The sequence below is a fragment of the Oryctolagus cuniculus genome, chromosome 14, assembly GCF_964237555.1.
Source record: "Oryctolagus cuniculus chromosome 14, mOryCun1.1, whole genome shotgun sequence".
Classification (NCBI taxonomy): Eukaryota; Metazoa; Chordata; class Mammalia; order Lagomorpha; family Leporidae; genus Oryctolagus; species Oryctolagus cuniculus.
This window is the reverse complement of record NC_091445.1, coordinates 65,805,248-65,832,605: the sequence shown is the minus strand read 5'-3', so window position 1 is coordinate 65,832,605 and position 27,358 is coordinate 65,805,248. Positions and strand designations below refer to the sequence as shown.

Genomic DNA, 27,358 nt, shown 5'->3' with positions numbered 1-27,358 from the left:
GAATCAACCAGAAGAGATCATTTCATCTGTTTCCATGTAGAAGAAAGCTAGTGTTCCTCTCCACATCTGAGTCTTTAAAAGGGACCCGTTTTCCAGTTGGAGGAACCAAACCCATCAACACATCTTTTTCTTTAATATTTATGATTTGTTCTTTATCTTGTCTTGTGGAACTTCCTAAGTGCTTGTGTGTTTCTCTCCTGAAAAAGATAACATGATCTCAGAAATATGCTGTTTGGAACCCAGAGAAAGCCCAGATTTAAAGTTTCAGCATGGTCGTTTGGTAACATTTTCCAAGTGTCCAGCTGTTATCATCACCATGTGTTCATGTCTCAGTCTTGGGAAGTATAGTTTACAGCAATGTCACAATGGCAGAATATCTGCTAAAAATGCTTTTTCTGCATATTTAACTTGTTAGAGAAAAACAACTTTGGGGAAGTGATGTTGAGGGTGGAGAAACATATTTTCATGGTGATGAAGCCACAACAAAGTTCCAGAGGAAGAGAAGCTGTCACTTTCCTGCACTTTTGAAATTCTCTATGAAGTTTAATTCTCCATCAGCTTCCTAAGGCATAGAGATTGTATCAGATTTGAAAAATCTGGAGTGGTATATTGTAAGTGCTTTCTTCCCTGGGAACTATGTTGAAGGTGATCCTTAAACTACTTGGTACAGATTGTGCTCTGAATTAGTAACTTACTTTCATTTCTAGTTTTCTGATAGTCTTTACCTAAAAATACTTGACAAAAACAAAACCAAAACCCCATCTCAACTGAATGGAATAATGTCTGGTTTGTGCTTAAGACGGTGTTTAATCATGTTTCAGGAACCTTAAAATCTGTAGGGCTTATATTTCTTTTGTGATAGTAGAGTGGTTCTTTTGACTTCCTAAATTCCTTTTAAAGCAACCTTGTCAAAGCAAAACATACTTTCAGAAAAATACATGATCAATTTTTCTGTCAACGAAATTTGAGTATTTCTGTTTTCCTGGCTATTACAGATATGGCTTCTATGCATGTGCTAGTGCATGTCTTTGGTGAATAGACGTATGTAAGTCAATGTAGTTTTATCAGTGTAGTTACTAAGTCATAAGGAATAAGTATAAGTTCAGTTTTTCATAAGCTCAGTTTTCGTTCTTGGTTTTGGTTTTACTTGAGTCACAAAGTGTAGACAAGTTCCATTTTAGAGAGCTGCCAGGGAGTTTCCGCAGGTGATTGTGTAGACTTTTCTGTCATCCTTGGGTTCCTTTGATTGGCACACAAGAGGTACAAAGGGAAAAGAATGGATGAACAAAAGACCATGACATTGAAGCTAGATTGCTGCAAAGGTTTGAATCCAGATGAAGCGTCTTTATATTCAATCTTTTTTTTTTTCACCTAACTTTTATTTAACTTCTTTACCTATCTTGTTCAACTAATGGTGGCCCTGAATTTCAGATTGCACTGAACTTTCATTATAAGATCTGAGATGGCTTAAAATGATTTTAAGCTTTCTATTCTAATGAAAAATTTTTAAAAATTAATATCTAAAGAATATTCCACTTTGACTAGTGTCCAGAAAATGTCAAGTGGGTGGAAACCATTTTTTTGTAGTGGTTATTATTCAGTTCATAACCAGTTTTCCTAAAACTAAGAGAGACACAGTGAAATGAGAAAATGCTAGAACAGAACTTAATGTTTTGGCCGGTGCCACGGCTCAATAGGCTAATCTACCACCTAGCGGCGCCGGCACACCAGGTTCTAGTCCCGGTCGGGGCGCCGGATTCTTTCCCAGTTACCCCGCTTTAAGGCCAGCTCTCTACCGTGGCCCGGGAGTGCAGTGGAGGATGGCCCAAGTGCTTGGGCCCTGCACCCCATGGGAGACCAGGAGAAGCACCTGGCTCCTGCCTTGGGATCAGCACGGTGCGCTGGCCGCATCACACCAGCCGTGGCAGCTATTGGAGGGTGAACCAATGACAAAAAGGAAGACCTTTCTCTCTGTCTATCTCACTATCCACTCTGCCTGTCAAAAAAAAAAAAAAAAAGAATTTAATGTTTTAAAAATTCTTTTCAGCTATAGAAACAGCATAGCAATTATGAAATCATAGTAACATAGTTATCTCAGTACATCTTTTTTTTTTTTTTTTTTTTTTTTTTTTTTTTTTTTTTTTTTTGCAGGCAGAGTGGACAGAGAGAGAGACAGAGAGAAAGGTTTTCCTTTTGCCGTTGGTTCACCCTCCAATGGCCGCCATGGCTGGTGTGCTGCAGCTGGCGTGCGGCCCGGCCGGCACACGGCACTGATCCGATGGCAGGAGCCAGGTACTTATCCTGGTCTCCCATGGGGTGCAGGGCCCAAGCACTTGGGACATCCTCCACTGCACTCCCTGGCCACAGCAAAGAACTGGCCTGGAAGAGGGGCAACCGGGACAGAATCCGGTGCCCCGACCAGGACTAGAACTCGGTATGCTGGTGCCGCAAGGCAGAGGATTAGCCTAGTGAGCCGCGGCAGCGACTCTTAGTACATCTTAAAGAAAACAATGAATTTAAATACCTTTTTACTAAAAGGAAATTGATTATAAAATTTTTCTTTGTACAGCTTTCTTCAAAAGACCTAAGCAATCCAAATTGCCCAACTATTTCCAAATTCTTAGGATCTAAGTATGGTTGTTACTAATGAACAATTTAACATTTACTATAAATTGCATATTATTTTTACATAAAATAAGAGTAGAATAATCCTATGGAGTATATAGGCACCAATACTTTAGTTATATACAGTTAGAGTATTGGATCATGTCTGTTATATGGCTTGGAGGATAATTTTATTTGACTGAGGAGCCCTTTATTTTCTCACTTATTGCTTGGGCAAATCCATAATTTATTTTGTACAAGTTTCTCAGTTCAGAATACAGTATATAATAAAACAGTACTTAATGTGGGAATGTGTTAAAAGTGAACCTGGTTTCTCTTCCTTTGTTTTGAGGTGTATTGTGTGATATGATTCTGAACACACACACACACACACAAGTATCAAGCCTTACTGTGTGAAACCAGGATCTTTATTTTTGCAAAAGCAATGTACCAGTGTAGCTTAGAGGACCTCTGAGTGCTATACTTTGGATTTTGTGCAAGTGGCAATGGGAAACCAACACAAGTTTTCCATAGAAGAGTAAGATCAGAGGCATGCTATAGGAAATGATTCTGTAAGGAATTAGAAGCTGGAAGATTTGAAAGTCTAAGCTTACCATATGATAGAACTGACACTCCTAATTATCTTTGCAGAACAGCATGAAACCTTGCCTTATTAAACTTAAAACAACTACTAAGAAAAAAATTTGGTGCCATAAAGACCATTTCTTACCAAATTCAGATGTGCCAGATTTTTAAGAAAAATTTGTGGGGCAAATATATACCAATTGAGAAAACCCAGTCCATTAATTGCCCCATCTCCTGAAAATCATAAGAGGAAACTCACAGGTTTGATGAAAAAAGATATTTTATATCATCTCTTGGAACCTTAGTGTTCCATAGAAGTAAGCCTTAAGAACTCTGTATTGTACTATTTTTCTTTTGGCAATGAGAACTTGAGTAGCAAATGGGCAGCAAGTGCAAGACAGTAAGGGATACCATGAAGAAGTTGTCAGATGATTGGCTGTGGGTGATGAGGGACGAGAAGAGGTAAAATACCAACAACTTTCTTTTATGCAAAAATACTTTTTAATGATAACAAAGTTTTCATGTCTTCAGGTTTGTAATATGTGGTAGATTTATCATGTTTGGTAACCTTCCTTTTGCATTCTTTTCCTGTTCATAGGCATGGACAGAAAGAGAGCAAAAACATCTTTAGAAATTATACTTGTCAGGCCAGCGTGGCACTGGCAACCCGGGTTCTAGTCCTGGTCGGGGTGCTGGATTCTGTCCTCGTTGCCCCTCTTCCTGTCCAACTCTCTGCTGTGGCCCGGGAAGGCAGTGGAGGGTGGCCTAAGTCTTTGGGCTCTGCACCTGCATGGGAGACCAGGAGAAGCACCTGGCTCCTGGCTTTGGATCAGCATAGTGTACCAGCTGCAGCGGCCATTGGAGGGTGAACCAACAGTAAAGGCAGACCTTTTTCTCTGTCTCTCTCACTGTCTACTCTGCCTGTCAAAAAAAAAAAAAAAAAAAAGAAAGAAATTATACTTGTCATTTCTTAATGTTCGTCTTGGCCTGCCACAGTTTAAAACCATAGATTATGCTTTAGAAAAGCCAACCTCCTGTCTTAAGACAAAATGTTCTTGAAATGTATGCTCTGTTCTTCTGCATGACATTAATAAAGAGGCCCTTAACTATGCTCATGCTCTTCTATTCCGGTGCAGCAACCGGCAGTGGATAGCAGAGCTGGAATTTCCCAGGCGGTTTATGGTAATGATACAAGGACATTAGCAACACCGAGTAATGAGGTATCTAAAGAACGATGCAACCTTTTGTTAAACCACTGCACACATGACTAGCTTGGATAAATCATTCTTAGCTGACTTTAAAGATAATTGTGTACACAAAAAATGCCAACAGAAAGTTCTTAGCGCAATCTTGGCCAGTTTGCTTGTGCCATAAGCCAGCTTAAAAAAGTGTGAACTGTCTTGTAGTATTTATGAACTAGAAGATAGTACCCCATAAGCTCTGGCTCAGGAGCTGTGGTAGTAATTTTGTGTGCCATGTATATAGAAGCATACTTCAGAAGGTTCATGGGAAATGGAATTAAAAGTATGAGCCTGTTTTTTTGCAAAACTGAAATCCATGTGTAATTTTCAAAAAAGTATATTTCCATATATTATGAAAAATATTTTTGCACCAAAATAAACATGCACTTTATTCCATTTTGTTTTACAAACATTTTGAAGTACCCTTATATTTGAAAATGAAGGAAGCATTGTATTTTCATGAGCAAGGAGTCAGACAGATTTCTCAGTCCTGTGAAGGACTAACTTTGTCACCGAGGGCAAGTCCTTGGCTTTCCTTCACTTCAAATGTAACTGTTATTGTTCATCTTAGAATATATGTCCATCTTAGAAAAAATAATTTTTGATGTTAGCAAGATAGAAATGAAATGTTAGGCAATGAACAAACATTCTTTAGGGTATCTTTATATAGGTATACACCTTATATATGTAAATATTTCTACATTTCTATACATTTGTGTTTATATATATGCACTATATAAAAATAATACATGAGATTTATATCTAACTGTATATATATATGTATGTAAATATTTAGATTATATGAGAAAGCACAGTGACAGTAACCATGTATATTAAAGCAAGGTGTAAAGCTGACAAAATCCCTTACAGGTGATTTTTTTTTCAGGGACAAATGGAATTCTAAATATATATCTATAAACCATACTTTCCTTAAAAACTGGAGTTTTTCCAAGGAAAGTCTTTTAATATATTTTCCCACAGTGAAATAAAGACAAACAGTGCTATTTCAGAGGAAAACAGTTCACACAATCTTAAATTCACATTAAGTTTGTGTTTTACAATAATCTTTATGAAGAATACATCAAAGCATGTGAAACTGGTGACTAATTATGTTATCATTAGTATAGGTAACACAGTGTTATCATTCTGCATAAAATACTATGAAATAAGTATGTTGAGATATTTAATTATGACATGAGTGTAATAATAAAGGAAAATTGCTAGTTAATTGCTTTCCTTTGAGATGAGATTCAAGATGCATTTTCTTGATGCTTTCATGATTCATCCTAAAGAAATATGCTGTTGGATTGAAATCATTCTGGGAGAACTGAGAGGGGGAGAAAGACTATCCTGCACAGAATCACTCCAGTGCCTCTGGAAAGCCTTCCCAGATGCACGTGAGGGAATCAGTTTTGCCCTTTTTGTGAGCCCTGAACACTTTGTAGGTATTTCTCTGTTTCGCTTTTCAGCACATGGTAGTTTAATTATCACTCTATGTGTTAGTCTCACCTTCCTAATCGGGAGCTCTTAAGAGACAGGATCGCCACAGTCTTGGCTTCCCATGCCTGAAATGCTCTCATAGGCCTTTCAGCCAGACCAGAAAGAAAGAAAACAAAACAAAACAAAAAAAAGAAATACAAAATAAAAATTAATAATCATAAACTGTCCCTCGGCAGTCAGGACAAGGACTATTCATGTCATTGATTCTAAAAGTGTCATGTTCACTTCTATAGCTTTCATTTTAGGAGCGCTATTAATTCTCCCAGATCAGGGAGAACATATGGTATTTGTCTCTTTGGGACTGGAAATATCCTACACGAAGGATCTCTGAGACCTTAGTGGAAATAAAGGGCCATCAAAGAAGGATGTACTTTTCTCTGAAGGGAGGAGAGAACTTCCACTCTGCTTATGGCCTTGTCCAAATACTGATGGAATCTGTGGTCACAAAAGGCTTCCATAGCCTTGGCAGCCCATGGCAAGAGCCTCGGGTGATCACTGACATCATAAATAAGAGTGTTAATTGTTAAAGGAACAACAGAAGTCATTGTACACCTACTCCCCATGTAGGACCTCCATCCTTTATGAGTTGTACTATGAGGATCGACTGTAAATCTTGTTCTTAAACTGAGCTCTGTATGTTGTGTGTGTGTGTGTGTGTGTGTGTATGCAAACTGTTGAAATCTTAATATGGAGTTGGTCCTCTGTATATATAGCTAAAAATGAACCATAATGAAGAAGGGGATGGGAGAGGGAGAGGGAGGTGGGATGGGAGTCAGGGTGGGAGGGTGGATATGAGAGAAAGAAAACCATTATATTCCTAAAGTTGTACCTATGCAAATGCATTTATTAAATAAAAACCTAAAAAATTAAAAATATTAGATACCATAATAGATTGGTAACTGTGGGGAGCAGCCCGGACTGGACTGAGTTACTGGAATTAAGACTTATTCTATGCATCTGCTCTCCCACAATATGGCGCTGGGAGAGAAGTAAACAGCTTCCACACAGCTGCCTCCAGTTCAGCTAATAAACTGTAGGACTTGCTCCTGATTGGAGGAGAGCAGTGTACTCGGCGTGTGGGCAGCCGAGTTGGGATTGGCGGAGGAGGACTATAAAGGAGGAGAGAGACGGCATGCACCAGGAACATCTATGAGGAACATCTAAGGGGAACATCTAGCTGAAGGAACACCTGTGCAGCCCCCAAGAAAGCCGGCCGGCGGTGTGCCGCTCCCCTGCGGAAGTGGGGAATGTGGCCAGGGGGAACTGCCCTTCCACGGAGGTGGAAGGGATAGTAGCCAACCCGGGAAGAACCAGCAGCAAACCTGGGGAGGGCCGAGCAGACAAAAAGAACAGCGCAGGGTCCTGTGTCGTTCCTCCACGAAGAGGGGGAGCGACAGTAACAAATCAAAAAAGAGATATAATTGTTTTATTTTGTGCAGTCCTTAGCCTGGCACCAAACAGGTGCTTGATGCAGGTTTGTGGAATGAGCTGAAAAGTCTCAGACCCAGAGGCAGGGGTTTGGGAAAATTGTTCTGAGATGAGGATTCCCTTATTTTTTCCTTTCAGGAGTATGTAAAACAACCACACTATTTTTTTTTTTTTTTTTATCTTTTAAGAGCAGCTAGAGGCTGGCGCCACAGCTCACTTGGCTGATCCTCCGCCTGTGGCGCTGGCACCCCGGGTTCTAGTCCTGGTTGGGGTGCCGGATTTTGTCCTGGTTGCTCCTCTTCCAGTCCAGCTCTCTGCTGTGGCCTGGGAAGGCAGTGGAGGATGACCCAGGTCTTTGGGCCCTGCACCTGCATGAGAGACCAGGAGGAAGCACCTGGCTCCTGGCTTCGGATTGGTGCAGCACACTGGCCATAGCGACCATTTTGGGGGTAAACCAAAGGAAAAAGGAAGACCTTTCTCTCTGTCTCTCTCTTTCACTAACTCTACCTGTCAAAAAAAAAAATGGTATCTCTAAAAAAAAAAGAGCAGCTAGAGAAGAACATGCCTTTTTTTTTTTTTTGAGAGTTTTCTTTTGAAAGGCAGAAATACAGAGAGCGAAGAGAGAGCCAGCATGAGCAAGAGAGAGGTCTGCTGGTTCACTCCTCAATGGCCACATGTTGAAGCCAGGAGCCAGGCATTTGATCCAGGTCTCCCACATGGGTGCAGGAGTTCAAATACTTGGACCATCATCTGCTGCTTTCCCAGGCACATTAACAGAGATCTGGATAGAAGTGGACCAGCCAGGACTCAAACCGGCATACTGAAATACTGGCGCTTCAGGTCGAGGCTTAACCTTCTTCACCACAGCACCAGCCCAAACCCCACTATCTTTTAGTAGATAGAGATTCATCTGTTGTTGACAATCCCCTTCAGTTGCTTATTTATCCCAAAAGGGAAAAACAAAAAAGGATGCCATTTTCTTCTCATCACATTTCATTGGAAAAATATGAACTCGTAGGGTGTGGCTCTTTGGAACTACAGAACTATCCATGATTCAGTATTTAACATGGAAAGGATCAGTTGTTTTGGGGATGATTGATGTTATCTTCAGTGCTCTGGAAACATGTCTTTTTATTGTGGGGTTTGCTCTGACATGCTACAGAGATATTTGAGTGGGTGTGACAGGAAGAAAGAAAAGGGGGAAGTGCTCTACAAAATAGTTGAACTGTGTTGCTCATTCTAAAAATAAAGTTCCAGGAGTCCAAGAAAATGTTATATAACTTTCTCTCAAACTCATTTTCTTCAATTCATTGTGGATTTGGGCACACGTCTCTTCTCAAAGGGTGCACAGCTGAGAAAAAACCCTAGTTTGTAGTTAACAAGGGACTAAATGTGCCACAGGGACAATTTAGGAATCAGGATGACAAAAATGTGCTTTATTAGAGAGCTCATGCCTTTAATCATGATAAAAACCTAGAATTGAAGAAAAAGTAGACTTCAAGTTCTGTCATGAAAAATGGAAGAAAATCAAAGTGTTTCTGAATATAACTGTTAAGAATCATTTCCACCTTTGCAGGTAATAAAAAATATCTGCATAGAGAAAATATGTCATTTTGAGATGCAGGGGAAGGCAAATGGTATGTAAACTATACATCAGAGACGTAAACCAGACACAGTGTTCAGCAATAGTGACACAGAGAGTTGCAACCGATGGCTATATGGGACTAGGAAACTTTTTCTCTTTCCTACCTGCTGGTCTCCTGTAGATAAACACCCACGTGGAAAGAGCAGGAAAAGAGAGCAAACAGCCTACATAGGGCAACTGTGTACATGGGAGCTTTAATGGCAGAGAGGCAATAGGCTTTGGCACTCAAGTCTTTGGAATGGCCCTTGGAATTTACAAAGCAAGATCAGGCTTTCTGGTCCAATGGCTTATAAGCCCAGATGTGGCGTGTGTATTTGTTACAAAGGCAGAAATTGAGATAGACAGGAAATTGGAGAATGAGACATAGAAAGTGAATAGGGTATGTGTTCAAAGTTTTTCCCACAATGTCTTATCTTCCCAGTTGATATAGTATGAAAAAGATAAGACCAATAAAAGGCCAAAAGGTTTAATATTTAAATTCCTGTTTCAATTAAGCATTTGCTTAAATTTCAGAGATTTATCTAGAATCATTGTTAACATTAAAATTTGGTTTATATTTGGATTTTATGTCATTTTAATGTTTAACATTTTTTCAAATTGTGAACTGTCCTTAATTTGTACTTAAAAAATTCTTGGGATATAATGACAATCTAGATTAAAAAAAATAAACGCCGCATTGGAAATAAGTAAGATTGGTATTAAAATACATCATATGAAGCCTTTTTTTTTAGTGCTTAAACCCCCATAATACTTCTTATATTTAATGCTTCATATATTTTAGATGTTTCTAATAAAAGCTTAACCTGATTTGTCAGTCTGAATATTTTTTATTTTGTTTGACTTGGTCCCATTTAAACTTTGTTGACAGAGTTTATTGTCATAATTTTCTAGATAAGGAAACGAGGCCCATAAAGTTTAAGCAGTTTTCCTAATGGCTTGCCACTGGTCAGTTCAGAGAACTACCTAGTCCTCTTCTGTGGCATTGTCCATTGAAGTTCCATGTCATGTGAAGGATCCAGGTAGGTGTCATGTGGTCTAGGACTTTCGATAATACAACTGATGTTAGTAATGGCAGCTATGCACAGATAGTATTGTTGCCACAAAAATCTATGAAGATTAGTGGAAGTTCAATTTGTACTTTGTTTTCTGTTGCTTTAATAATACTGACTACAAATCTGAAAAGCTTTTTATCAATAGGGAAAGCTGCTATACTGATACTTCAAAGAAGTTTTGAATCAGTTTGCAGTATGTGTATGTTTAATCCAGACATCTGAGAACCTTGCTCTGTATTTTAAAGGAGTCATGTCCCAAATATTCTTTGACAGTGATGAGATTAGGCAGGTATTGTTCCTAAACTCTCTGATCCTGAAGTTGGAGTAATATTCTTACCTTTATTTAAGAGCTTTTATCATCTTCCAAGAGCAGACTGAGATATGGAGTATATGGCTAACTCTTTGGCTGTTGAGCTTGCTAAAATGAAAGGTGTATAGGGCTCATGGGCTATTGTATTACAAAAACAATGTAATTTCAAGTTCTCTGTGAAAGCTTTAGACCTGACTTCGCAGTTTCTTATAGTTCCCAACAGAGAATGAAATTACTGCCTTTTCTTTCCTTCTCTTTCCAGCTCATCTTTGCCAAATCCCAGCTGGGGATCATAGGCAGTGGGCATCGTTTCTTACTATTGACATTAGAGATGGTGCTGCTCCATCCAGGAAAGGACTGTTAACTTGGGACTAGACCTGTGGGGGCATTCAAATACCAATGATGATGGTTATCGTATCAGCTTCAGTTCTGGTTTGGAAGGATTACAGTGTCATCATTTAATTACATAGTGAGATCTCCATTACGTGGTTGGTTTCAGAAGGGGCCACACATACCTCTGACACATATTGTTGGTTTCCTACCTTCTATGTCAGTGTGCTCAGGTGCTGGGTGTAAATCACATTTGGTGTAAAATAGTTGTGGCTGTCTTGTTGCTCCTTGCCAGTGACTTGTGTGGAGGATAGGATTGTACTATTGTGTGAGGACAAGGTGTTTGGAACTTTGGCAGCTATCTTTGACCTTGGGGAAAATATGAAATTAAATATACATCAAAGATGGCTGAGTAGGAAATGTAAAACCGTATATGTCTTTTATGATATTATTGAGCCATTGAGTTGATCTTGGGCCGGCTTCTCTCCAGACTTTTTATTAATATCCTTGTGTCTTAAGCCCATTAACCAAATTTTCTGATATTTGCAGATAAAATTATTCCTACTTTATATAGCGTGCTAGTAGGGATTTTCTATGGTTTGGATGTTTGTTCCTCTGACCCCCACCCTTGCAAAAAAATGTTGAAATTTAATTCCTAAAGTCACTTGTTAATGGTATTCCAAGGTGGATCTATGGCAGGTAATTAGGAGTAGAGGAAGACTTCAGGGTGGGGCTTTGTAAGAATAGGAAGGGAGAACTAAGCTAGCAAGCTTGCTCCGTCTCACTATGTGATGTCCTCTACTGTGTTCTGATGCAGCAAGAAGACCCTTACCAGATGCTAGTTCCAGACCTTGAGAACTGTAAAAAATGAATTTCTTTTCTTTATATATTACCCGGTCTTATGTGTTCAGTTATAGCAACAGAAAACTGAAAAACACAATTTAATATTACAGTTTGCTTTCCATAATTTTCAATTCCCACTACAGCAGCTCTTACATTATAATTAAAAGGACAACCTAGTCACACAGCAAATGGCCTAACCCAATAGACATTTGAATATTATGTTAAGAAATTAAATAAATGAATTTAGCAAATATATAATGCAGAAATGTGCCTTATTAGTTCATTGCCAATTATCTTTAGCCCATAAAATTATCCAGGCTTAATTATCAGCCCCTTTCATTATGTTAACATCAGTATCTGCAGCACATTTTGGCATGCTGACGTTTTCAGATGAGTTGAAATATTGATTCCTACATAAACCAAGAACATATTTCAGTATATTTAGAATAGTAAACTTTAAAATATTATTTATTCATTTGAGAGACAGAGAGCTGGATCATACTTCAAATGCCTGCAACATCCATGACTGAACTCAGCTGAAGCTCAAAGCTGAGAATCCAACCCAGGGCTCTCACATGGGTGGCAGGAATTCAAATGCTTTTGCCATCACCTTCTACCTCCCAGGGTATGCATTAGTAGGAAACTGGACTGAGGAGAGGAGCCAGGACTCAAAACCAAGATATCTGTGGACAAAGATTTGATGACTCAGGTCTTTTGTCCTTTCTGTTCCCTACTTGGGTGTGATGAAAAGCAAAGGAATAAGAAAAATCTGAGTCCTACAATGATGAGCAAGAAGAAAAAATGTGGGAGGTTTGAACATGCCGTTAGCTGGAACGTTGGTATTCCAGTGTCTGGACCTCCTCTACGTGTGTGTTTTTTCAGGGGCTGCTCACATATTTCTCAGGAATGCCTGGCATCAGAACAGTAAATAGAACATCGAGCTCTTCGATGCTCCAGTGTCGAGACAACAGTTCCTAGGCCAGCACATTCTCACCCTGAGTGAAAGCAACCCCGGCTCTTGAAGGGATTATGAGAGGAAGGAGATCATTTTCTCAGTGTCACCAAGCCAGCTGTAAAGGCCCTTAGAACAGTTTATGCTTCTTCAGCTCCCTCTCTTCCATCTTTGGCATCCCTACAGCCGCTTGAAGAGCTTTCCCTGAAATGGTAATCACTACCAAATCCATTAGCTGGAAACCAAAATGTTTCCCTAATTGTTTAAAGTCTCATTGTGGAAAGGAAGTTACTATTGATTGGAATCTGAGGGGGAAACAATCCGAAGTTCATGAATCTTTTCCTTCTGATAAACAGAGTCAGATGAGACTGACACATTCAAAGTCCTCAGATTGCCTTCTCAGAAGTCTCTCATTCACCATTAGACGTTTCCTGTCTGTTTTTTTTTTTTTTCCACTTCCAACCCTTTTGTTTTATTTTTCGTGTTTGCTGACCACATTCATTCACCTAATTTGCTTCTTGGGCTTCTCTTAGATGCTTTGTATCTTTGCCTTGGCTTCAAGTTTGTATTGATTTCAATAATTTTTATAAAGGATTTATTTTATTTATTTGAAAGACAGAGTTACAGAGAGAGTCAGAGACAGAGAGAGGTCTTCCATCCGCTGGTTCACTCCCCAGTGGCTGCAACAGCTGGAGGTGCGCCGATCCGAAGCCAGGAGCCAGGAGCTTCTTTTGGGTCTCCCATGTGGGTGCAGGGGCCCAAGGAGTTGAGCCATCTTCTACTGTTTTCCCAGGCCATAGCAGAGAGCTGGATCGGAAGAGGAGCAGCTGGGACTAGAACTGGTGCCCATATAGGATGCTGGCGCTTCAGGCCAGGGCTTTAAACCACTGCGCCACAGCGCCGACACTCAATAATTTTTTTTTTTTTTTAACAAAACATCTTCAAACCATTTCTATGTCTTCTACAGAATTTGTTGTCTGAATGCTAGCACCGGAATGTGGCACTTATTTTCTTCTCTTCTTCAGCAGCCATTTCAGCTGTTAACTTTTTTTTAAGCACTAACTTTGAGCCATTGCCTGATACTTGGATTCTTGATGACTTACATTTTTGGCCATACCCCTTAGCTATATATTCATAGTTCTTAGAACAGTGCTTGGCACATAGTGGGTAATGATTAATATTTATTTCTTAATTAATTAATTTTATTTGAAAGAGGTGAGAGAGAGGAATCTCCCATCCACTGGTTCAATTTCCAAATACCTGCAACAGCTGGAATTGGCCAGGCTGAAGCTGGGAACTAAAAACTAAATCTGAGGCTCCCATGTGGGTGTCAGGGACCCAAGTATTTTAGCCCTGCCAGCATCTTTCCAAGGTGCACAATAGCAGGAAGATTGACTTGACTTAGAGTGGAACTGGATTTTAAACCCAGGAACTTTGATACTTCTGAAATATATTTCAGTTTTTTTTTTAATCTCATCAAAATTTCACTTTAGCCAAACAACTAGACCCAAGTGAAAACTGGCCAAAGGGAGGAATTTTCCTGTGGTTATACCATATCCTATTTAGTTTAGACTTTTAGCCTCTTTGACAAATCCTGGCTTCTCTTTTGACTGGACCAGGAGTGTTGATCAATTTTTTGAGCAGAGATAATATGTGTTTTTCACTTAAAAGAGATTATCACCAGATGTAACATAAATCTTAATAAGTATGACAGCAATCAATTAATATGCTTGCTCACTTTCATATTTCTAAGTGGGAGCTGTAGACAAATATTATTAAACTTTTATTGCATAGAGTATGGTTGTATTATTTACACTAAAAGCAGTTTCATCCTGTTCATAAAAAGCTTAAAATGGGAGACTGCTTTTCCAGGACATTTTCACAGGTGTTGCATTTTAGATCCAGTCTATCTGGAAAATCTAGGAATCAATAATTAAATTTTGGTTATTTATGTTACATTTTTCTCATATCTTCTCATGATGTCATAACTCCCTAGAGGGCAAAGATTATCTGGGTCAATGCATAGTAGAAAACCAGTAGATATTCAGATTCTTAGTATTGTACCAAATAGCCTGATGTTTTAACTTTCAGTCTGGTAACCCAAACAGATATATTAAAGTGGATTAGAAAAAATCTGCTAGTATTTTCTTCTTGATACTCTGAGGACAGAAATAGAATTTAAATTTGGGGTTGTCCTGGGTGGGTGGGGATTACTCTGTGAGTTCTTTCTGTCAGGCAGCTAAGAATCAACCAAACTGGTCAGCACATACTCAGTACTTATTTGCTGGCACTGGTCATAGTAGTAACTTACTTGAGGCTCACAACATCCCTTTGACATAGATGCTAGTGCTGTCCTCATTCAATAAATGAGAAAGCAGAGGCATAAAGTCATATAATGTAAATGATGGAGCTGACGTTTGAAGTCAGGAAGTCAGTCTGTAGAGTGTGTATTAGTAGACTGTCGCAAGTACTTCCTAGGTTCTGGAGTGGTGCTCAACAGTGCCAAAGTACCTAAGAGCATCTATTTCAGACAAAGATCTTTACTGTTAGGTTTTGCAAGGTGGAAAGCTATCCCATGGGGAATGGTGCTTCTCTACAGAGACTGTGTCTATATAAGGGCACTTCAAAAACTTTGTGAAAAATGGAGTTGAAAGATAACTATTTTGGTGCAAGAATTTTTTTTTTAAAAAGATTTATTTAATTATTTTGGAAGAGTTACATAGAGAAGGAGAGACAGAGAGATCCATCTTCCATCTGCTGGTTAACTCCCCAGATGGCCTTAATGGGCAGTGTTGGGCCAAGCTGAAGCCAGGAGCCAGGAGCTTCACCTGGGTCTCCTACGTGGGTAGCAGCAGCCCAAACACTCGGACCATCTTCATTGCTTTTCCGAGGTTATTAGCAGGGAGCTTGATCTGAAGTGGAACAACCAAGACACAAACTGGTGCCCATATGGGTGCTAACATTGTAGGTGGTGGCTTTACCCTCTATAGCACACCACAGCCCCAGGTGCAGACAATTTTGAAAGCTGGGCATACAGGAGTCTTGTATGTTCATGGAAATATGCATTATGAGAAAACAATAAATTGACTTCTAGATCTTTTTTGAACCAAAATAAGATTATCTTTTAATTTTATTTTTTTCTTCAAATCTTTTGAAGTACTCTCATATGTATGTATGTAATCTACATATTAACTGTGACAAGCAGGATAGTCTCTTTCGGCCCTTCACCTCATCAAAATGTCCTTGTTCTAATCCTTGTAGCCTGTAGACAGGGCAAATGGGAATTAGATTGCAGATAGAGTTAAGATTTCATGTCAGTTGACCTTGAATTGGGAGATTATCTTGGATTATTAGTGGGTCCAATGGAATCACAAGGAGCTTTAAAAATGGAATCAGGTTGCAGAATAACAATCAGTGTTAGACTTGTGAAATGTGAGAAAGATTGACCAGTTTCTGTAAGCATTAAGATGGACAGGATTCCATGCTTAGCCTTGTGGGCAGCGTCTAGCAGAAATAAGCAAGGAATTGAATTCTTCTCTTAGGGTCTCCAGAAGGGAATGCAACCCTGACATTTTGATTTTAGCCCCAAATACTGACATTTTGATTTTAAAGAGACCTAAAGAATTATAAGATCATGGTTTTTAAACCCAAATCTTTGGTAATTGGTTATATTGGCAGTAGGAAATGGATCCATTTACTTAGTTACTTGCTCATTTATTTTTCCGTATGTGGAGAGCTGATAGTTTTTCTGGTGGCCTGGGAGATAGGAGGGAAATATACAAACAAATATATGAAGAAACTCTATTTCATGTAGGAGTTGACTCCAGAGGTTTTTAAATTAAAAAGTGAATTCCAGATTTATTCAAATAATTTCAGTATTGTGAAATGGTTCTTTATAACTTATTTTGAATGTCCAACATATGAACATAGTTCAAGATTTAACCCAGTCCAGAAGGGCATCTGATGCAAAGCATGTATGAGTATTTGCGTTTCAAGATTGCTTCTGAGGCTTCAAGGACAGAAACAGGATTTTACGTCTGTTTCTGTCTTTATCAGCTACAATTTTACTTTTTGGACTACCTGGTTCCCCTCCTCAGAGGCATTACTCTTACTGCATTGTGCATGTCCTTCATGAGGTTTCATTTTTATGAGAGTTTATACTTATGTATAATCTCTTTCATTTATTACAAACAATAACATACTAGACATACTGCATGTTTTCATTGATTTCCATCTTATTCAGTAAGAGTTTCATGGTAATGAAAAATGAGCTAAATAGAGTATGAATAGAATTGTTGAAAAGGGGACAATGTGTGATTTCCCTCGTTTCATACAGGCACATCATAAATGTGAATACATCCAGGGAAACTCAGAGTGAAGAGTATGTGATTAACACAAAATACATACTCACATTGTTTATTTAAAAATTAATGATTAGGGTGCTGTGGGGCAGTGGGTTAAAGCCCTGGCCTGCGGTGCCAGCATCCCATGTAGGTGCTGGTTTGGTCCTGGCTGCTCCACTTCCTATCAAGCTTCCTGCTAGTGTGCCTGGGAGAGCAGTGGAGGATGGCTCAGGAGCTTGGGCCCCTGTGCCCATGTGGGAGACTCCTGGCTTTGGCTTGGCCTGGCCCCAGTTGTTGCAGTTATTTGGGGGAATAAAACAGTAGATGGAAGACCTCTCTCTTAGTCTCTATCCCTGTAGCTGTGCCTTTCAAATACATAAAGTAAATCTTTTTTAAAAATTAATGATTAAATTTAGGTGACTGAATAACCAAGCTAAAATCTCACTTGTAGTCTATGAGTTTATTGCTTATACTACAGGGAAGAGAACATACATACTTGGGGTCTGAGTTCTGACTGAAACTTGGCTCTTAGATCTTAGGTTTTAGATCTTGAAGCCTACACAAGAATAGTAGAAGGTAGGGATAAAACGAACTACTGATGTCAAAGTTGCAGATATATGAGCTAGAGACTTGAACACGGCTTTAGCAGAAAATGGTCTTTTGTATGGGGAAACCACAGGAATTGGACAGTGTTTTTATACTTGTATAGCTTAACCTATAATTAAAAAGTGAATGTTAGAGAACTGAGGCTCTCAGTAACTGAACTGCTGTATATGACAATGTTGAGAGGTGTTTATGTTCTGGCCAGAGCTGTATCCTTGTAGACACAGTGCCCATTACATAATTTCCTCCCCCAATGGGAATTTATTACAACAGATACAGAAATAAGTACTTATTCTAGTGGAAATATTTCTTAAGTATTTATTCACCCCAAGTGAAGTGAAGTACTATAGGTGATTAATTGCTAAGCCTTGGAGAGGGAGGAGATGGAGACAATGATTCCCTGCCCAGAGTCTTGAATTTGCTTTGATGGGCAATGGGTTTTGTGATAGTATAGCTATAGCAATACTCTTCAAGTGCAAGTGACAAAATATAGCACAGAATGGACAAAGAGCTTCTTATCCCACATGGGCACCAAGCCCAGCATTCTGGGCATTGGGAGACTAGAGATAGTGTCTTTGGCATGGACCTTTAAGTTCTTCTTCTTCTTCTTTTTAAGATTTACTTATTTTATTTTAAAGTAGAGTTATGGATGGACACACATACACACATACACATGTGCGCACACACGCATACACATACACACAGATTAATCTTCTATACTCTGGAGGCTGGGACTGGGCCAGAATGAAGCCAGGACTCAGTAGCCCCATCTCAGTTTCCCATGTGGGTGGCATGGGCTCAAGGACCGGGGCCATCTTCTGCTGCTTTCCCAGGCACATTAGCAGAGAGCTGGATCAGAAGTAAAGCAGCTGTGACTTGAACCGGGGCCCATAAGGAAGCCGTGTTGCAAGTGGCAGCCTAACCTGCTACACCACAGCACTGGCCGCCCAAGCATTTGAGTTAATTTTTTTTTTTTAAGATTTATTTATTTATTTGAAAGGCAGAGTTACAGAGGGGCAGAGGCGCAGAGAGAGAGAGAGAGAGAAAGAGAAAGAATTCTTCCATCCACTGGTTCACTCCCCAAATGGCTGCAATGGCCGGAGTTGCGCCGATCCGAAGCCAGGAACCAGGAGCTTCCTCCAGGTCTCCCACATGCGTGCAGGGGCCCAAGCATCTGGGCCATCTTCTACTTCTTTCCCAGGCCACAGCAGAGAGCTGAATCAGAAGTAGAGCAGCTGGGACTTGAACTGGTGCCCATATGGGTTGCTGGTACTGCGGGCAGTGGCTCTACCTGCTATGCAACAGAGCCAGCTCCATGTGAGTTCTTAGAATGGGTATCATTTGTGGAGGCAACTGAGGGACTTCTTCAAGAACCATTATTCTTAGTGAAATAAGCCAGTCCCTAAAAAATAAATACCATGTTTTCCCTGATCTGTGGTAACTAATAGAGTACAAAAAAGTGTGGTGTATAATGCTTTGCATTGCAATATGCATAAAATCATTCCTGTGCATAAACTGTTGAGAAGAAATAGCTTAAAGTTTAAATGAACTTAATTTCTATCTTGTAACCACACAGGAAATATTTAGATGTTACATTATCATTGGTTTTATTTCATTGAAAGAAATTATATATGAGTAATTGACCAAAAAACTGTATATGGGTGAAATGGCCATTTATACATTAAATTATTGTTTATAGCCATTGTCTGTATTCCTACTGACTTATGAATTTTTACTTTTATTTTTACTTTTTACTTTTATTTTTGCTTTTATTCGGTGAGGTATTCAGCCTTTCTACTGTGATGTAATTTAAAATATGTTATCTCAAAAGCTAAAAAAAAAAAAAGAAGTGGGAAGGAGGGTGGCAAGAAGGGAAGAAGGAAAGGAATATCATGTTCTTAGACTACCTATAAACCACATTGAATCTATTAAAATTAATTAAAATTAAAAGAAGAAATACCCTCACCCCCCCAAAGAGGTTATAGCTCCTCTAACTGAATTTTTATAGAAATGGATATTATGTCTGCCTGGGGGGATAGTTTGTTTTCCTAGTATTATAAAGTATGAACTGATGACAAATCATTAATGGAAGCTACTGTTAGGAAAGTAAGAGTTGATGAAATTAAAACAAATATTTTGAGGAGAAGAAAAGTTCTGTCAGGGTGGTCACACATAATGAACTTGCATACCTCATCCTATACTCCTGTATATTCTTTATAAAAGTGAGGTGAGGTGATTTTGCCCCTTGTATATTTTTATATCTTAAAATTATTAGTAAGGCCGGCGCCGCGGCTCACTAGGCTAATCCTCCACCTGCGGCGCCAGTACTCTGGGTTCTAGTCCTGGTCGGGGCGCCGGATTCTGTCCCGGTTGCCCCTTTTCCAGGCCAAGCTCTCTGCTGTGGCCAGGGAGTGCAGTGGAGGATGGCCCAAGTGCTTGGGCCCTGCACCTGCATGGGAGACCAGGAGAAGTACCTGGCTCCTGGCTTTGAATCGGCGCAATGCGCTGGCCGTAGCAGTCATTTGGGGACTGAACCAACGGAAGGAAGGCCTTTCTGTCTCTTTCTCTCACTGTCTAACTCTGCCTGTCAAAAAAAATTAGTAAAAAAGGCTTTGAGAGTTTATAATGATACCAGTATCATTATTGATGACTAATAAGCAGTCACTCTCTTTATTAATTTGTCAATAACTACATTTATTGAGCAATTGCTATGTATCAGTTACTGTGTTTTGTGCTTTACATGTATTTGTTCATTAACGTCCAAGCCACTCAACAGAAATCATATGGTAAGGAGTTTTTGTCTGTAAATATTTTCAAGCAACTGTAAGCACCTTCTGTCCCAAATGTAGAGAAGATTCCTACTTTGGAGGAATGTGAAACAGTTAAGTGTCAGATCCTTTCTATGTAAGCACCTAGGATTCCACCATTGTAAGATCATGTACAGACCTGGGTATTTGGAGTGTTGAGAATATTTGCCAGTGGCCAATGAAGAGTTATTTTTCCTCTCTGGCTTCTGAGTAGCTGTTGGTGTAGTTTGGAAATGATGAAGACAGTCACTGCATGCTGCTGTTGCTGAATGGCATCAAAGCATCCTTGCTCTGTTTTCTAGGCAGTGCGTAGCTGATATTAAATCAGTTTATAGAGCAAAATTGGACGTCTGTTGAGAAGCTCTGTCTAATTTCTTCTAAGATCTCTGAGCCTTTTTCATGTTACAGATTTGCGCTCGACCTTTTAACCTTTTAAGCATTATCTCTGAGATACAATGAAGGCTTAACATGACAAGTTTAGATCGTCCAGATGCCTTGTAATATGGCTGGTATATAAGCAATAAATTGACACTTGTTGAAAAATAATTTTGTTGGAGAAGTATGGTATTACTGCAATTTCTTGGGGGAGGGGTCAGAATAATTGTAAATAACTGAAAAATAACCGCTGATCTTACAAGGAGTAGACACATAAAGAAACAACCAACTGAATGTGGTACCACTACGATGATGGAGATAATAACCCAGTGTGGCAAAATGGAGGGAGAATGACTTTTACGCATTGGAGTATCAGAAGAGTGGTTATAATTCAACTGGGTTTTGAAGGACAAATAAGATGCGCCACCAAGCAGTGAAAAGAAAAAAAAAATTTTCTTCAGGAAGAAGATACATTCTGTGACTTTGACCTGAAAGAGAATGGCACAACAGGTCACAGACCTGGGGAAGTTCACAGCTTTAGCAGTGTGCTGGTGGTGGCATGGGGGCAGTAAACAGTTGTGCTGGAGTGGTGTGTAACTGTGTGTGCAAGCAAAGGTTTATGACCAAGAGACGGAAATTGAGAGTATCCTACAAAGAGGCTAAATTGAGGATTTCTTTTTTTTTCTTTTTTTTAGTATAACAACTCGTAATTTCAAATAATGGGCCATGATTATTGACTTTAGGGGTTTTCAGAAATAAATAAAAATGATCTGCAAAACATGGACAGAAAGTTGGTGTTTCTCTCCCTCTCTCCCTCTCTCCCTCTCTCCCTCCTTCCCTCCCTCCTTCTTCTCCCCTTCCCCTTCTCTCTCCCCTTCCCTCCCTCCCTCCCTTACTCACTCCCCCTTTTTCTTTTTTGCTTTATGAACAAAAGTAAAAGGGTCAATTAGAAGTTCCCTGATGTGCAGAATAGCAAAATGTTTCTGCAGCTAGAGACCCAGGATCCATATCTTCATATAAAGGCAGTAGAGAATGGAATGTTTTGTTTTATTTTTTGCCAGCAACATCCCAATACACGATAGCGAACACTACTGTGTGGTCATCTCTAAGTGGACATGGAGCTTCCCATTGAGGCCTCAGAATTGCTCTTCTGGGAGCCCTATCTGCAGCTCTGTGACATCTTGCATACAGAGACTAGTTCACATTGTGCCAGTGACTACGAGTGTCCCTACTGCTTCATTCCTAAGACAGCGAGGGACTTGAGGGCAAGGTTCTCACGTGAGGGTTCTCTATGGCATAAATTGGCTTGCCTTAAATGCTGGATGCATGAATTCCAGTCATGGGTCATCCTGGATGAAGGAAGATTAGTGTGACCTTGGGTTTCATGTGGGTGGCCACACTTACCCTCCTTGTCCAAACTGACATCAACAGGCCCTAATGTTGACTGCGTGACTGTTAGAAAAAAAATTCAGCTGAAGAGGCTGATATACCTCTCTGATCTGAATCCCCCCCCCCTTTTTTTTTACCTTTTTTAGAGAGAAGTGGAAGAGTAGATTTTTTTTTTCCTTGAAAGGTAATGGGAGAAAGAGAGAGAACACTTCCAACTTCCATCCACTAATTCACTCCCCAGATGCCTACAACAGCTTGGACTGAGCCAGGCTGAGGTCTGGAAGCTGGGAATTCAATTCAGGTCTCCCATGAGGGAGGCGAGAACCCAATTACTTGAGCCATCACTGTTGCCTTCCAGGGTTTGTCTGCATTAGCAGAAGGCTGGGGTCAGGAGCCAGAGCTGGAAATTGAACCCAGGTACTCACATGTGGGACATGGGTGTCTTAATTGGCATCTTAACCACTAAACCTCGGGAAGAGTAGTCTTTTGATTACAAAGCCAGGGGTTTATTAAAACGCCTAAGATTTTTCTTGGGGAGGGCTCACCATCTCTTTGCACTTTCACACTGTTCTGTGCTTCTTGCTCTCTTCACAGAGCCACTTACCTCACACTTTTCCAGCAGAATCTCTAATCTCTGCATCCCATCCAGTTTTACCCATCTCCTTCCCCATTCCACAGAGGTAAGGAACACCCAGCCCATGGGCTGTATAAAGCCTGTGAAATCAGTTGGTCTTGCCTTGCTGAGGCAGCTGCAGGTGGGACTCAGAATTTAATAAACATAGAGCAGGCTAATTTTTAAGTTGGTAGTTTTATATGGCTCCTGAACAATGTTATAAATATCCAAAAGGCCCTTGGCAGAAAAAAAAAATGTTCCCTACTCTTTTTGGGAACTTTTTCTGTCACTGACTGACATACTAACTTCATCAGTGCCAAGGTGCTAGAGTTCAGAAATTTAATTTGCATTTTAATAAAGAGTTGGTGGACTTGGTGAAAATATAGGATTAACCCAAAGGAGACAGAATATTCCAGGGCTTTTTGTCCTGTCTCATATCAGGTCCCTGTTGAACCTGGGTTCAGAAGTTCATTATCCAAGCCAGCTCAGATGAACAGAGTTGCTACCCCTAAACACCCTCCATTTTATATGCTCTCCAAGAGCAAAACAGCCCAACATGAGCAATCCCCCTAACCAGATAGAAATGGAGGATAGTAAAACAATTTCTTCTCCTCCCACAACTGGCTGAGAGTTTATTTTTTTAAAGTATAGAAGGACACTAATTATGAATGAAATAAAATACATCAAAAGAATCTTCTTAATTAGCTTAAATAACGATTGTAACCATCAGAAATGAGTCATCCTGAAAACACACGTAATTGCAAACTCCTGTGTTGTGGGAAGTTTAGAGACTGAGACCTGCATTATGGGAGAGGGAGAGAAGGCGCTAGAGTGAGCTCTGTTGTGATGAAGTAATAATTTTTGCCACTACTGAGTAAGGCAGTTGATGATTGAGTGAATGAGAGGCATTTGATACTCAGTTATGTGCAATCTTCACCACACAGTCAACATGAGGGAGCTTCAAAAAGTTCGTGGAAAAATAGAATTTATTTGGTGACGATTTTTTTTGAGGTCCAGGCATAGTTTTTTCATAATATTCATTTTCTATGAACTTTTTGAATATTCTTCATATGCATGGATTTTGAATTTTTTCACTAAAATAAAATCTTATAATTCCCTCCACAAATTTTTTGAAATCTCTTTATACATAGGCACAAGCACCGTGTTATCCTTCCTCTTTGTCATCTGGGAAAATAAGAAATTGGAAGTTGATACTAGAATTAAGTGGATCATTGAAGCTTAGCACTGACTTTGGACAAAACTGTTAAACAGACTTTGATTTTTCTTGCTGCCTATTCTTCCTCCTTGATTATTCTTTTTAATTGTACAATTCTCTTATCAAAACTTTCCTTGGAGAGAAGTTTTCTTTTCTTTTCTTTTTTTTTTTTTAAGATTTCTTTATTTGAAAGAGTTACACAGAGAGAGAGGAGAGGCAGAGAGAGAGATCAATCTTCCATCCGATGGTTCACTCCCCAATTGACCGCAACGGCCAGATCTGGGCCAATCCGAAGTCAGGAGCCAGGAGCTTCCTCTGGGTCTCCCATGCAACGCTGTCATCCCATTTGGGCACTGGTTCAAGTCCCAGCTGTTCCACTTCAGATTCAACTCCCTGCTAATATGCCTGGGAAAGCAGCAGAGGATGACCCAAGTCCTTGGGCCGCTGCCCCCGCATGGGAGACCTGGAAGAAACTCCTGGCTCCTGGTTTCAGATTGGCTCAGCTGTGGCCATTGTGGCCACTTAGGTAGTAAACCAGCAGATGGAAGACCACCACCCCTCTCTCTATTTGTCCCTGCCTCTCTCTGTAACTCTGTATTTCAAATAAATAAAATAAATCTTTAAAAAATAATGAAAGAGTTCCTATAGCTTAAGCAGCTCACGGCCTCTAAGCTGGTGGTATTGGAGAGAACACAGTTGTTGAATAATGATATTAGTCAGGTTTGCATTACTCTAATGAAATGTGTGAAACAACTAACTCATAAAGAGAAAATATTTATTTAGCTAACAGATTTGGAGCTTCAAGGACATGATGCCTGCATTAGATCATTTCTCATGAGGACCACGTGGCAAATAGTAGATGGCAATAGTAGAGTATGCATCAAAGCAAGTGATTAAACCTCAAGCCAGAAGAGGAAAGAGAAGGAACGCAGACACACTCTCTGACTCACTCAGTATGATCACAAAACCCTCTTAAGCACATGCTCTCAGTGACCTAAGAACCTCTCAGTGGGATCCACCTCTTAAAGGTCAACATCTCCCAAAACTACTGTGCTGGGGACCAGGACTTTAATGTATGATCTTTAGGGACACTCAACATCCAAACTGATGCAATCAGGCAGTTCTAATTCTGGTGTGACTTTCAGCTAATGTTATGGAATTCAGTTTTTTTTTTATTTTATTTTTTTAAAGGATTTTATTTATTTAAAAGGGTTACAGAGAGAAGTAGAGACAGAGGTCTCCCATCTGCTGGTTCATTCCCAGATGACCGCAATGGCCCGAGCCGTGCCAATTCGAAGCCAGGAGCCAGGAGCTTCTTCCGGATCTCCCACGAGGGTGCAGGGGCCCAAGGACTTGGGCCATTTTGTACTGCTTTCTTAGGCCATAGCAGAGAGCTGGATCTGAAGAGGAGCAGGCAGGACTAGAACCGGTGCCCATATGGGATGCTGGTGCTCCAGGCCAGGGCTTTCACCTGCTGTGCGACAGCGCCGGCCCCTCAGTTTGTTTATTTTAAAGAGGGGAAAATATTGAATTCTACATCAGCTGATTGACCGCACCCATTTAGAGTATGCTTAGCACCTAGCACGGTGCCTGCCACAAAGCAGAGGCTTGGCAAATAACCTATCAATCTGGGCGTTTGTTTCCGAACAGTCAGAACTGGAGAGCAGGTGGTGAGATGGTTTGTAAAGTTCCGTCATATGCCCAAGATAGGGTAAAATGATCTTTGGCTTCAAAAGAATTTAAGAAGAAAAATATATTTGAAAATGTGTTTTATTTCATGCATATCCAAGCAAAGCCATAAATCTCGCTAAGTTTTTGAGACTATAAGATAAACAACTTCTTAAGAGTTAATTGTCAAATGGTAATTGAAATTCCAGTGGATGAAATAATATTTTAGAATTTGGAATTCTGGCAAGTCTTCCTATGGTCAAGTTCAGCAGGAGATATTTTAGATGTACTTATCTCCTCCCGTGCAGAGCTGGGAGAGAGGGACGTGCAGAGGAGCACTATGTGAGTCATGCCGAAGAAGAGGGTAAAACAGCCTCTGCATACGAGCCTGATCTGTTGCCTCACCCTCTAAATCAGAAACAAAGGGTACTGGACCTGTAGACTGATTTCAGAGGCTTTGCTGATAAATCTAAAGCCAGGTCATTGAGAAGAAACTTCATATAGCGTTTCTGAGTGGGGCTATTTTTTTTTTTTAATTTCAGCTTCTTAGGTTGTTAAGAAGTTATTGGATTTGTGGAATTTGTATTATTTCTTCCAGATATGTGTTGTCAGATGTAGAACCGACTAATGCTTATTTGGATTTCACTATTTAAAATCTTAACCTTTAAATTTCATATAACATATGGCTCAGTATGTAAATATTGAACTTAATAGAAGTTGTTTGTATTTCTATTTTTAGATGCGGGAAGCTAGAATCACAATCACTTGACCCAGTGTTTTTCATGAACAATTCACGGACATGGGAAAGGCCAGAGCATGGCAATGCTCCATGAAGATGCTTCTCTTATTAAACTTAGGAAATCTTTCACCGGAGGAAATCCATCCAATTTGCCTCAGAGATATTCAGAATCACCCGCCCAGGGGCTTGCACTGTGGCACAGCAGGTTAAGCTGCTGCTTGCTATGCTGGCATCCCATAGTGGAGTGCTGGTTTCAAGTCCTGGCAGCTCCATTTCTGATCCATCTCCCTGATAATGCACCTGGGAAAGCATTGAAACTTGGAACAAGTGTTTGGGCCCTGCCACCTCTGTGGGAGATCTGGATGGAGTTGTGTGTTACTGGCTGCGGCTTGGACCAGCTCTAGACCTTGTAGCCACTTGGGGAGTGACCCAGCAGACAGAAGATCTCTCTGTGTGTCTCTCTCCCTCTTGCTCTGTTACTCTGCCTTTCAAATTAATAAATAAATCTTAAAAGAAGTGCACCTATTCAAATCACATGCAGTATTTTCTGTGGTCTTTGCTCAATTAATTTTAAGTATATTTTAATTAAAAAGATATATTATGCTTTTTATTATCTTTCAGGTTTTACAATAAATGCAAACTTAAAATGCTTTTTTCTCTTTGTACTTTTCTCAGAGGTGTGGTGAGCATCAAGAAAGAATAGTTTTGGCCGGTGCCATGGCTCACTAGGCTAATCCTCTGCCTGCGGCGCCGGCACACTGGGTTCTAGTCCCGGTCGGGGCACCGGATTCTGTCCCGTTTACTCCTCTTCCAGTCCAGCTCTCTGCCATGGCCCAGGAGTGCAGTGGAGGATGGCCCAAGTGCTTGGGCCCTGCACCCCATGGGAGACCAGGAGAAGCACCTGGCTGGCTCCTGGCTTCGGATCAGCGCAGTGCGCCGGCCACAGCAGCCATTGGGGGGTGAACCAATGACCAATGTGTGGGGAGCAATCCGGACTAGACTGTTACTGGAATTAAGACTTATTCTATGCATCTGCTCTCCCACAATATGGCGCTGGGAGAGGAGAAAAACAGCTTCTACACAGCTGCCTCCAGTTCAACCAATAAACTGTAGGA

At 40.2% G+C, this 27,358-nt stretch overlaps 1 long non-coding RNA gene across 1 annotated transcript in view; it reads left to right on the top strand.

Moving 5' to 3' along the window:
* The window catches only part of LOC138845185 (uncharacterized), a 60,749-nt gene extending 33,990 nt beyond the window's left edge, over positions 1 to 26,759 (top strand). Inside the window, exon 3 of the long non-coding RNA XR_011382015.1 lies at positions 26,244 to 26,759. This is a non-coding gene — a long non-coding RNA (uncharacterized lncRNA). The remainder of the gene's footprint in view (positions 1 to 26,243) is intronic.
* Positions 26,760 to 27,358: the final 599 nt, after the last annotated feature.